Source organism: Falco punctatus (genome assembly GCF_963210335.1).
Source record: "Falco punctatus genome assembly, chromosome: 8".
NCBI lineage: Eukaryota > Metazoa > Chordata > Aves > Falconiformes > Falconidae > Falco > Falco punctatus.
In genome coordinates this window covers 52,938,021-52,951,076 of record NC_137588.1, presented here as the reverse complement: position 1 = coordinate 52,951,076, position 13,056 = coordinate 52,938,021, and the positions used below count along the sequence as shown (strand labels likewise).

The 13,056-nt window shown below is 45.0% G+C and overlaps 1 protein-coding gene across 5 annotated transcripts in view; it reads left to right on the top strand.

Moving 5' to 3' along the window:
* Nucleotides 1-13,056, top strand: part of HTR4 (5-hydroxytryptamine receptor 4) — a 150,146-nt gene that overhangs the window by 24,305 nt on the left and 112,785 nt on the right. For 4 of the 5 annotated variants that reach the window (XM_080398102.1, XM_080398101.1, XM_080398098.1 and 1 more), the window contains exon 2: nucleotides 3,165-3,318. The exons of the other annotated variant lie outside the window; for it this stretch is intronic. The gene's annotated coding sequence lies outside the window, so the exon portion shown is untranslated. The remainder of the gene's footprint in view (nucleotides 1-3,164; nucleotides 3,319-13,056) is intronic. 5 annotated transcript variants of the gene reach the window in all.

The window sequence follows — 13,056 nt, the reverse complement described above, 5'->3', positions numbered from 1 at the left end:
TCGTTATGACGGTCATTACACTTTGTGTGGTGCTGGAGATGGGAAAGGGTGTTATCTCTTCTTCCCACTTAGACTAGAAAACCTCAGTTATGAGACAGGCAGGATGAGGAGGACAGGCTGGAGAGGAGCTGTACCTGGTTTGCCTCTGCAGCTCTTTGAGAGATCTTTGCTTTTGTTTATATTTTTGAAGCTATTCTTACTTTTCCTCATTTCTTTTAAACACTGTGATTTCCTCTCAGATAATTTATCCAGACACGTGAAAAAAACATTTCAGCCATTGCGGGGAGGGCTGGTGTAGGTTGGCACCAGGGCAGTCGGGCATGAGATGTGTGTGGTCCCAAAGCTGCCTCACTCTACTAAGCGTGAAAAAACCCGGGAGGGTGGTCTTGAGTGAGCACTTCCAAAAGCTTCAAGGCTGGAGTGATGTAAACCCATGGGCTTGAAGCATCATCAGAGCTAACAGAGGCAAGTTAGTGCTTAGCTGTGTGGGTGGCAAAGCAGTCGTGGGTGAGACGTGGGGAGCTGGAGGTGCAGCTGGGGTAGGTGCTGTGCCTGGTCATGCCCAGATGGATGTCCTGGAGCAAACAGAGCACACGCAGAGCAGCTCAGCATGCACCCAGGGCAGCTGAACGTGCACAGCCAGAGCAGCACGTGCATGTGCTTCTCTTGCACTGACATTGCTGGGTTTTTCATGCTATAGATAAGGCTTCTCCTTGCAGACAGGTCCATAACTTTCCTGTCTTCTACATTATACAAAACAAGGAAATAACGTTTTTAAAATTCACCTTATAGTAACGCTTGTTTAAGCTCTCTGTATTTAAGCTGACTGAAGGTCGAATGAATGTTGCTAACAATGCAGTCATTTCAGATGGTAGGTGATGCTCCCCAGATGCCCATCTGCAGACAAGCTCACAGAATCACAGGAATGAGTTATCTCCAGGATAACAAGGGATACCTCTGGGAAGAAAACTCTTCTCCAAATGGAAAAGCAAAAAGCTTTTGTACTGAGCATAAAGAGGCTCATCCTGGCACCTCTGGGGCTTGCAGACAGATGCACACTGATCACCTCCTGGGCAGCAGCTGCAACATATTGCCAACAGCTCCCCAGTGAACCGAGCACACCTCCACCTTGGCAGGACCGGGGGAGCTCCAGTCCCTGTACTGGTGACATTGCAGCACAGAGCATGGGGCATCTCACACTCAGTGGCGGCTTTCATGACCTGTACCGCCTATGCCACGACTGTGTGAAGGAAACTTGGTCTGTACAGGACCTGGACAGGAGCTGGCAGGAAATTTTGGGTCAGCCACTGCCAAGTTTTGAATAAGAATCATGTGTGAGAATGATTTGTGTCTGCTGCCAGATCACCTCTGAGGGCTAGCAGCACTTAGGTCCCCCGCAGAGAGAGATGCCTTCTCTGTGCCCAGTGCGGTGTTGGTGGGCTCGGGTGCCCCACAGCCTCCTCCATGTACACCCCGCTGGTAACTCCCCATGACAAAAACCCAGAGGCCAAAATCAGATCCCTCAGTTCTGCTCCACACAAGCAGCATAATGTGATTAAAGAGTGGCAGCTGTTGTGGGAGCTCCAAGATCAAGGTCCCTGCCTGGGCCATGGAAGTGATGGAGGAATTGCAGGTTGCCCCAAGAACCCTTCTCAGGCCTGATGGATTCACTGTCTGCCCTGTTTGGTTTCTGGTGCTTCAAGGATGCCAAGGCTGCACTGAACACTGTGCCATCTCTGACAGGTGTTGAATCAAATGGTTAAAAAAGATGGAAGGGGAAATAGGTACTGAATCCACAAATTACTTCCCTAAGGGTGCAGGAGAACGATCAGATACATATGTTGTGGATAAACCTGTCCTTGTAATAGCAGGTGACGGAGGGAGGAGAGCTTCTGAAGGAACTGCCCAGCTGGTGACTTAGCCACCTTTTGCCAGCAGCACTTCTTGGCCGTGCATAAGAAAGATGCACATGCAAACCCCCCGTTTTCATTCTTTCCCTGTGGCTCTTGCTCTGGTGTCCCAACTCTGCTCACACCCATGTCCTAAAGAAGTCCTGGCAGGGACTCCAGATTTCCCATTGCCGTCATGTGAACCAAGCCCCCGTTGACTTTCCCTTCCAGCCCTGGGCAACACATCTGGGGAGTGTGGACAGAAATGCCTCTCAAGCAGTTACCGATTTAGTTTCAACAACAGTAAAATTTCATATCCAGGCTATGTTGTGGACCCTTAAATAATTCAGCTTTGGATGAAGAGGTCTGGTAGACACACCTGGAACTTATTTCCCAACAAGAACATTTATTTTTGGTTGGTTTAGCACTTGGCAGCTTCTTAGGACAAGTAGATTTTTCATCTTTACTTTATGATGGACTGTGTAAGTATGAGTAAAAGTTGGTTGTTTCACTCGCAGTGAAGAAAATAAAATTTATAAAAAGATCTTTTGGCAAACACCCACATTGGAGTTTTTAAAAGCAGTCTCAAAATACTAAACTGCATCTGTAGGCTGCAGTTACTCCTCCACCACCGTGTATCCTTGTACTCCATAAAGGGAGTACAAATTGACAGGAAATCACAATAGCAACTTTTAAAGCCTTTTTTTTGTGTTTTTAGAAATAGCTGCATAATTTGCAGAGCAGTGCTGTGTTGTCCCCATGTATTGCCATACCGGCAGTACTGCCATGGATGTGCCTGGAGGCAACAAGGAGGAAAGTATAGGCTGGAGCATCCTACAGATGTGCTGGGCAAAGTGTGAATTCCCCTCCGCCTCTTCTTAAAGGAAATATGCCCATTTTGGCTTTCCTGTTTCTATGGTGCAATTCATAGTCAGCAGTTGTTCAGATCTGGTCACACACAGACCCCAGCTGGCGCGTATTCAATACAAGGGTTTAGCATGAGTACCGAGACCATGAAAGAATGAAGCTTGAACAGTTGGATGAAAGTAAGGGAATGTTAGTGAAAAATAACAAAAGATAGCTTGTAAATTCAGAAGACTTACAACCTCCAAGGCCAGCAGAAGCTCTTTCCTTACATCAGATTTCTTCCCCCAGATGAATCCACAAAGGACAAGTACATCATATTTTTCGGAGACAAAAGCTGAGAAATTTGAGGTCTTTCTTAAGCTGGTTTATCTGGTTGTGACCAAACCTTTTTCTTGTTTTAAACTACAGAATTTCAAAACAAAGACCTTCATTGATGCTGCTTGTGCCCTGATGCCAAACTCTTCCCAGTATCACAGAACATCCCGTCCATACATCCTTGCAGTCTGAGCATGTTGCAACCTCCAGACTGATTTAGCACAGAAGAAACACACCATGAGTCCAGGTGAGCTCAAGAATAAGGAGTATCTAATTCCCAATAACTATGGAGGGTATGTGTTTGAATACCTATGTTATCCTGGATAATTTTAGATGTAGATCAATTTTAGATTAAGAAATATGAATGATAAACTCTGCTGACAACATGCAGATTCTTTCCTGTACTTATTTTCCATTTGTGGACCATTCATTGCAACTTTTTGGTTTCTGATATTGCAGCTATTTTTTGCTAAGTTTCGTGGGACATACTAGTTGCATACTGTTGATTCCTTCACCCAGTTGCATTATCTTAGTGACTAAACCAGGTTTTCATTGCTAGTCCTTGCCATTGCAAATCCAGAATTTATTTTTAAGTAGTGCACAATACTCAGTCCCTCTGAGCTTTCTTACAGATTAATTTATTTTCTAGAATATTTACAGTGGTGACTGTAACTGCCAGAAAGCCAGCAATTCTTTGTACCTGGGAATAAAAAGTGGAAATTTCAAATCTTCTCATGAACAACATGAGAATTGCAAAATGCTTTCAAACTGTTTTTTAGAAGTTTCTTTTTGAAAATTTAAAAATGAAATGGAGTGTGGCAGTCATCCCTGCTTGGGCGATGAGGAGGTGGGAGGTTGGGCATTGAGAAGCGGTGGCCAAGTGGAGACAGGGTTTTAAGGACTCCTGGCAGTGGTAGCTTTGGACTGTCTCTCCACAGGAGACAGTCTGGAAAGGCTTCAGTCCTTCAATCTGAGCAGGTCACCAGGGAAAGTGGCTGGAAGGCATGCAGGCCTGGACCTGCCAGCTGGATTTGATCAACAGTCTTCCCAAAATGCATATGTGGGATGCAGCATCTGGTGTTTGATGATACTGGTGCATTGCCTTGAAAACATCATGTTCAGAACCCCCTAACCTGCTCCCAGACCTCCAGGGCACGTGGGACCCTCGGCACCTCCCTTGCAGCCATGTCAGTCCATGCTTCCAGCTCCGAGGACCTCAGCCTGAGCTGGTGGTTTGTTGGCCAAGGTGGTGGCTGTCACCTTTGCTCAGCACTCTTGTCCATCATGACTACTCACGTGTGAGGCAAGGCTTCCCACCCGCTGGGTCCGACTGGAGCAGCTGGTGTCACTGGGGACTGTTTACACCTTCCAGTCAAGGCTGAATGGGAAATCCGTTCAGTAAACACTACCAGGGGAGAGTGGATATTATTTATTTAGTGTGATAATGTAACAGCAGTGGGTTAGTCAAACAGTAATTAGCAACAGGTCATGCTATAATTAGAGAGTCTGTTGCAGTTGGCTACCCCTTACTGAATGCCACTAGTAAGTCATCAAGTGTCTGGGGTAAGGGATTAGTTTGGAAAGCGAGTGCTTTCAGGCAGTTAGGACTGTTTAGGAACATGCAGTTCTTTTTATTTCCCTCCTTTTATCCTGGCAATTAATGTAACAGAAGGCTCTAAAGTGGCACTTGCTTTTCTCTTAGTTGTGAGAAATCCTGAACAAAAGCTCCAAACAGTTCTCTTGAGTGATTAAATCGCATTTGAATGAGCTTGAAGTCTCAGGGGGTACAAAGGAGTAATTCTTTTCTCTCCTCTTACGGAAGGGGGGAAATGAAAGTTCTGCTTCTCAAGCACAGGTTTATATTTTACATATTTTTTTTTCCTTCTTGCTGTTCTAAGAATCAAATTTCCACGATTCTATTGTCTGAACATCAGAAGTTTCTCTTGCTTAGACAGGCAGTGAGATTCTGGCATCTCATATGTGAAAGGAAAAAAAAATACCTCAATCAGTTATCTGCATTCTGGTTTTTTTGCTGAATCTTTTTTCCACTGAATGATTTGCTGTGTTTAAAGAATGAAAGACTGAAATCAGTGACTAGAGATGGAAGATAACTACTAGGTAAATGCCATGCACATCACTCTGGATACATTACTCAATCTTCACACCTTTGGATGCTCCTGCAATGCCTTTACATTGCAATTTCATCTTTACAGTCATAGCTTTCCCCTCCATTAGCCTGACTGTCTGGAGAGGCACCCATTTCTTCTCTCTGTTCAGCAGATTCACTCACAGATTTTGCTTTGCCATTATCTGCAGAGATTTGCCTCCCAACAGGAGTGTGTTTTGTTGTGCTGCGCTGTTTGACTGCAGCAGTCGTAATCAGTGCAAGTCAAAGATATGCATCTTCTTGCTTGTCTGAATTTGCTTGGTTTCACCTTTCAGCCCCCAGAATGTCTTCTGCCACCAGGATTGTCCTGTTACCAGTGACCTGTTTCTTGAGTATGTCCTTGCAGGACTCTGGACTTGGCAGCGCTGGGTTAACAGTTGGACTCGATGATCTTAAAAGTCTTTTCCAACCTAAATGATTCTATGATTCTTAATTCTATTCTCCATCTTTAATTCTTGATGAATTGCATTCTTTATGATCCATTTTATTATCATGCTGGATAGAGATTGCTAGAGCAATCCTGGATTGATAGGCTTACAATTATCTAGATTATCCACCTTATTCTTTCAAAATACTGGTACATTTTTTTTGTTAACTGTGATTGTCCAAGTTTACTAGAAATCAAGATCAACCATGTGTAAGGTTCCTTATAGCTCTCTTAAAGGTCTTTCTAAAGAAAAATATATCATTATCTGAACTTGCTAATTTTGAAGTGTCTAACATTAGTAATTGCTGTTTAACATTTTGTTTAATATGTGCAGGGATGGAAAAGTTCATCAACACATATTATGGCTCCTAAAAATATGACAGAAGTATTTACTGGTGGTGTCTGCTTTTCCTGAATCATGGTCAACAACTCCACTGTTTTCCAGCTGATTAACCTAATTTTTTATATTTCTTTTCATTGCAAAATGCTCAATTCAACCTCTTCTGCAGCTTACAGATTTGTCTACAACTGTTACTGCTTTCTGACCATTCTCCAGGTTTTTACTATATATCCACAGCTACCAGATTCCCTTTTCTTCTCGTTACAGTATTTTGTGTATTTTTTTTGTCAGCTGTGACATCTGACCCGTGCCTCCCTACGGGGCTGTTGGCACAGAGGCTTCTCTGTTCTGCAGGTCTGTGACCTAGTGGTTATCGCTCTTATCTGTTTACACCCTTCCTTCTGTTTTAACTCACTGTTTTCAGGGGTGTTAAAAACATTACTGTCTAAACTTTTTAATGCACATCTGTCTTTTCATGTATTCCTGCTTTGTTTTTTTTTTTCCTGTTGGTTTCTCAGAAACATAGAGAACTGCTGTGATCACCATTTCTTAATCCGCTAAACATTTCCTCTTGGTGCAGCACCATGACATCCCACATAGAAGCCTTGGCCAAATGTACTCACGCTCATCCTGTCTTCTACATGATGCATCAAGATGAGGGAATAACCCACAGAGCTCTGCGGAGCTGATGCCTGGTCCAGGGTATGAAGCAGAAGATGCTGCTTCAGCACATCTCATCCTCAGTGGGATGCACGTCCAAGAGTCCTTCCAGTATCACCAGAAATGAGGGGTGAAGCCTTCTACATTGAAGGCCTGCCAGATTTTAAGTCCCTTCCTTCCTTTGGAGAGCTGCTGATTCCCTGCAGAGCTAAAGCAAGCAGGGGTGTTAGGAAGCCTGCACTTCACTAGCAATGCAAAGCAGGATGCCATTATCGTGCCTCCCTCACGAGGGAAGCAATGGCAAAGGGTACATCACAGATGACCTGACAGAAACCAGCCTGAGGACATTTTTCAAGGATTAATAGCCTGAGATGTGCAGAACTTGAAAAATGCACTTGTTCAAAGTATGTGTGCTGGTAGAAATAACTGTTCTCTGAAACTACTGAAAATGAGCCACATGACATCTCATAGCTGCCAGGTGTCTGGTATCAGACACAATTAGTGTCTGGACAGCTTGTTTTACCTGAAGAGTCTGGCTGATGAGAACTCACAGCCCACCTAAGGCATGTCCTGTCACTCTTACTTTGGAAATAACCTTTTGAAAGCAGTTTATCCTCCAAGCTCATTTATCCTTTTCTCTCTTCCCATCAGGAGTGCCGTCAGGCTTTCAGCTTTAGCCCACCAAAAAACAATCTCCAGGACCAACTCTTACATTCTCACAGCCTCAAGTTTATTTTGGTTTCTTCACTTCTAATAACCTGAGAAGGATTCAGTAATTTAATTTAAAAGAAGTTGAAAACATCAGCAGCATCTTGGGAAGTACTGAGCTCAGCATAGCTAGGTAGGGAAAAACCCAACTTCTGCTCAATCCCTACCAGCACAGCTCTTGGCCCTGACTTACAAATATCTGCTCTGTGGTGGAATCACCTGTGGCTCCCACCTGGGATGATGAGTGGTAAAAGCCTGCAGCTGGTGCACAGGCTCTTGTTTGAGCCCCTCGACCCAGACTGCTGCTAGCAGTGCACGGGGGGTAGCGCAACCGCCAGCCCAGCCTGGTTAGATACTGACCCCATGGTGACTGTTTTAACTTCTTTCTCTCAAGAAAATTTGCATACTCCAGTTGTTCCTCTCTGACCACCGCCAGAGAAGGTTGCGGTTTTATTGCTGCAGTATGTAAGTACCTACAATCATCTCAAAGTAATTCTGTTACTGCTATCAAGTATTTGGAGCAAGCTCTTCTGTAGGTAGCATCAGAGCCGGTGTGCTGAGGAGGTATTAAAGCATGTTCCCTCTTGCGTCATCTCTGTCTTTTAGAAAAGGAATTAATTAATTAACCTTTTGACTTTCCCTGATGGTATCAGCTTCTTAAACAGAAAAGATGGTGGCTGTGCACTTTATATGTTTTGCACAGATCTGGAGAATCACATGGTCTCTTGGGGACTGTGATTATTTTAGCGTGCTGCTCAACTAATTTTTTGAAGGGAGCCGGAGGTAGATCAGGTTTAAGATGAACATACTCAGCCAGCTTTCTCTCCAGAAGCTGTCATCTTTTAATGGAGTGTGAAGAAATGGCAGCAGAGGTATGAGTCAGCTGGGTTGGTTACGTATATCTGTGGCTCGGAGCTCTGGGGATTTTGTCTCTGCTTGATTTTCTAAGATGTCCCATGAGGCCATGGCATTTCCACCCCAGCGCAGGGGCAGCAGAAACCTCCTGGCTCTGCTCTGTCAGTGGCAATCAAGAAAGTTGATGAGAAAGTGTGAATGTGGTGCAATGAGCTAAACTGTGTGGGATCAGCGCTGTTGCCCAGAGAGATATGTTGGCAACAGCTTCATGCTTGTGTTGGTTTATTTTTCTTAACCCCCCGTGTTTACAGAGTTCTGGGGATTTTATTTGGGCCTTTTTTAGCAAGGGCAGTGCTCAGGTCAGAGCAGGTCTCTTGGCACCCTTGGGCAGGAGTGGGTAAGGTCCGTGCCTGTAGGCTTTCACACCATGGGTTATAAATTTCCATATAAATAAAGCCTCTGTGAGATTACTGCTGCAAAGGTGTTCAGACAGAGGCACCCCAAAGCTTCCCGTCAATAGTCGGTTCGGTCAGACAGAAGTAACAGGAAAGCTTTAATGCTCGAGATTTAAAGCTTCACCTAAACCCTTTGCACAGCCGAAATTACAGGGGACATAATTCAGCACAACCCTACCGATTTCTTAATCATAGTTACACGGAAGTAATAACAATGAACAAAGATACCTTGGCCAGGAAATACTCTTGTTTCTGCTGAAGTCCAGGGGTTGCAGAACCATAAAGACAGTGACTGGCACGTCTCGGCGCTGGGCTTCAAAGCAGGAGGCTGTTTCCTGCTTGTGTTTCGTAAGCTAGAAAAGCACCTTATGGCAGCAATAAAAACAAATCAGGAGGATTTTATTCCAACACAATAAAGTTATAGTAATGCGTGACCTCCAGGTGGGGAGTGCAACGTGTCCACCACACGTGGACCCACGTAGGAAATCAGGCAGGCGTGGAAGGTAGTGCAAAAAACCAGTGACACTTGGGTCCCTTTTATTGTGCTGTGAATGAATCACGGTGCCCACGGTGTGGTGGCAGCCTCAGAGGGCTCATCTACAGAGCACCATGAGGAATCTTTCCTGGCTTGCTCATCTGCTTTGACTCATGGTCCCCCTCTGTGGCCTGGGTGACGCAGTGCTACCCTAGTGGTTTTGCAGGCAGGATGGGAATCCAAATGAGGAACAAAACCAGGTGGGAAAGGCTTGCCTGCACAGCTGGCAGAGCAAGGACCAGTACCGCTCTCCCCGTGATGTCTCTGCTCTCACTGCTCTTTTCCTCAGCTGTCTCAAGGTGCCAACTGCCGGCACATGGTCATTAGCAGAGCTCAGAACAGCGCAGCACTGTGTCTTTGTGACAAGATGAACGCCCATGGTAACGTGTGTTTTCCACGGGTCATTTTCTGTTTGCTTTGGAGCAGGGTGGCTTTTTAAACCAGAGCCTGGAGCCTTGGGCTGCTGTAAACCAGAGAATTGCTGTGGAGTGACATGGTCACTGCCCGTCGCTGCTGCGGTGTTCTTGCTGGAGTATGAGCTAACCCCTGCCACGAGACCACCAGCACTTATCTCTAAAGTTCTTTTGCAGTAGGAGGGCACCATGCTGGCTAGTAGTTTATTAAAGAATTGGTAAAAGCAAGGATCTTGTGTAAAGTGTAGACCTGCTCTTGACTGCAGCGAGCAGCAGGTCGCTGTGTGTGTGGCCATCTGTAGAGGCAGAGCAAGTTAGTGATGGAGCTGGGTGTCCTGTAGCTCATCCAGGAGCTGTGAGTTACCTTCAGGACCATCACACCATGTCAGAACTGAAGGATTTCTATATTTACTAGCATTCATAGTGTACATTTCTCTGCTGTGTGAACAGAGTTAAGTTTTTTTTGAGTGCAGGCACAGAAAACACAGCTGGTGCCTTTCTGGGGCAGTGGTTTCCACACCCTGGTGTATGTTGGCAGGAGAACAAGAGTAGCTGGAAGGTGTGTTTTCTAGAGAGGGAAAATTTACAGTGAATTATTTGGAAGTTTTATGATACGTGGGTAAGAAGGAAACATGGTAGCCCTGTACAAATCCCCATCAAACACACCTATGGTTTCTAGTCCCTTGTGGTGATGAGGAGCACTAACATTGTGGCTTGTCCTTATAAACACAAACCCATTTGTGAGTGTCATGGGTTTCACGCCCATCTTGTGTTTCTGCCCACACTTCTGATGCACTCGTTGAACTCAACCACCATTCTTGCCTTCATTTGTTGATTGATATCTTTTACTGTATCTTGGTCTTTTTAAGAGGCCCACAGACTCAAGCTGGATGTTTCCCTTGGCTTCCTATGCTGAGGGTTTGATACTGCATTCAAAGACTTGGGAGTGTTTTGGTTACCAACTGATGATAATTGCTGAAGGTGAGAGGAGCAAGTTGTGAAGTGTCATAGTACTACTGTCATAGTAAATAACCCCGCAGGTTTTATAGCTGCTTTCTGTCCTCAGAACTCTTACACAAATGTAGCGTGGTGTAAACAAGGATTTTGTACAAGTGTTTCTGCACTGGATAGAAAAAAAAGTCACCCTTGAACAGCCCATGGAAACTTGACTGCTGTAAATATTTGGTCCTAGAGAACAAGTAGGCAGAATTGCTTCCACATGCCCTTTCCAAAGGGAACAGCCCTTACATTGTGCTGTCTGTTAGTATTTTTTGGTACTCGAACGTGGGATTTAAACTTTCGTTTTTGGAAGTGCAGAATGCCTTGGTGTAAGATTGACAGGGCACAGAGGTTACAGCTGAGAGGCCATGAGGGCCAGATTGATGTGAAGAGAAGCCTGCCTGCCTGCAAACAGGAGAGCACAAGGTGCTGGCTTCCTCCATGACCTGTGGCCCACCTGCGACTCCTGCATCCCCCGGGAACACGAGCCCATTAAACCCAGTGCTTGTGGTTTGGGTTGTCAAGCCAGAGGCTCTCTGAATTTAAAGAACTGTTTTGAAAAATAACCCTTCAGTGAAAAGACATTTCTTGTGTCTTTTTCTGTTTAAAGCGGGACTCCAGTTTCTTCTTCAGGTGATGTGTCATGTCTATCTTTTTATTTTTCTACGTTTAAGCAAAGTGTTGTGTTTTAACCTGCTGGAATGACATTTGATTAAAATCAGTTCAGCAGTCTGTCTCTGCTGACAGCTGAGGGACTTCTTATCAGCTTTGTCCTTCGTGGGGAGAAAAGAGACAGCAGTGACAGAGAAGGCAAGAAGTGCTGTGGGAGGAGGCAGTGCCTTCATCACCCTAATGGGCGGTGGAAATGGAGCTATTTCATCCGGGAAAAAACAAGTCTGATCACTGGTATTTCCTACTGCTCAAGTGTTGTCATGGGCAGGATATTCTCTTGCGACACTTGGAGGGTTTTGGACTGCTCTGCAGTGATGAGCAAGAAATTGTCTGTGGGTTGAGGTGGCTGTCGCTTCACAGCATCGGTTTAATGCAGCCTGGGAAGATCTTGTCCAGTTAGCTTCTGCTAACAACTTCTCTTTCTCTGATAATGATGAAGGTGGAGCTACGATAAAAGTCACAACCCAAAATGTGAAATGCGGTGGGAATTGAGCAACAGCTTTTTTTTATTCAATCACAGCTTTAATTTGGCAGATGTTCACTCCAGAAACTGAGGAGCCTCTTGAAATACCAGATTCAGATAGCAGCAGTAGTAGTAGTCTTTATTTATGCTAGAGTGATTCCTCTGGCCTCAATCAGGAATCGCAAATACTGGATGAAAGCTAAATGACTCCCTGTACTTGCAAGAACTTATACTCTGAGTTGTAGAGGACAGCAATTTCTATGGCAAGGCTAAATAGGCTTTCCAAACATCTGAGACATCTTTTTTTATCAGTCCACTGCTCCGTGTTACCCCAAAACAACGGGCGTCTGCAGGATGTCTACGCTGAAGTGGGAGGTTGCATCAGCTCATCATCGCTGCACACCATACCCTGCTCTAAAAAGACAAAGGTGGCCAAGGATGGGGGGAAAGGGCATTTTTTTACCTTATGTTTGTAAAGAGAAGAGTGAAGTTGGAGAACTGCAGTGATAAGTTCAGTTCTTCACAGGGAGCATGAGACACTCAGGAACTGAATTTAGGGTTACCCCTGTCTCCTCTCTGGTGCAGTAGAGCAGAAGGAACATATTCATCTGTATGTAAATACATATTCATCTGTATGTAAAATGAGATGGGCTTTTGAGACTGCTCAGTCCACCCTAGAAGCGGCTTCGTTTAAGATGTCAGAAATGATGAAGCAGCACAGTCCAGCACTGCAGGAAATGGGGGTGTAAGTTTTTCGGAATGACTCAATTCCTCTGTTGTCATCAGCTCAGCAGTGACAGAAAGTGGAGCTAGATGGGCCTTGAGTGGGATGGAAACGAATTGGTTGAAGAATGTGTCAATGTCTCAGTTAATCAGTGCCTTGCAAGGAAAATGTCTTGGAAGACTGGCGTGGCTATTGCTGTCATCTGGTGGAACATTTTCATCTCTACTGGGCAGACCCAAGGCCATAGAGCAGATGAGCTGATGGTCACTTAAGAGACAGAATTAGTTGTTGGCCACCAGCTAACTTCTTATGGTCTCTGAGAAATGAATTCTTTGTTAATACCTTACAGCCACTGAGTGAAGTTTCCCCGAGACTCCCTACAGCTTGGTTGGGAAGATACATCAGTTTATCCATCTTCTCATTGCATTTTCCCTTTCCTATCCCCCACCACTGTGGAGGCGAGGAGGAGAAGGGGCAGAGGTAGAGGAGCATCTGCTAAGGTGACTCGGTGGTGTGTCAGGTGAAGGAGTGAGGCACAAGCATGCAGCTGATCCCATCTTGACAGAT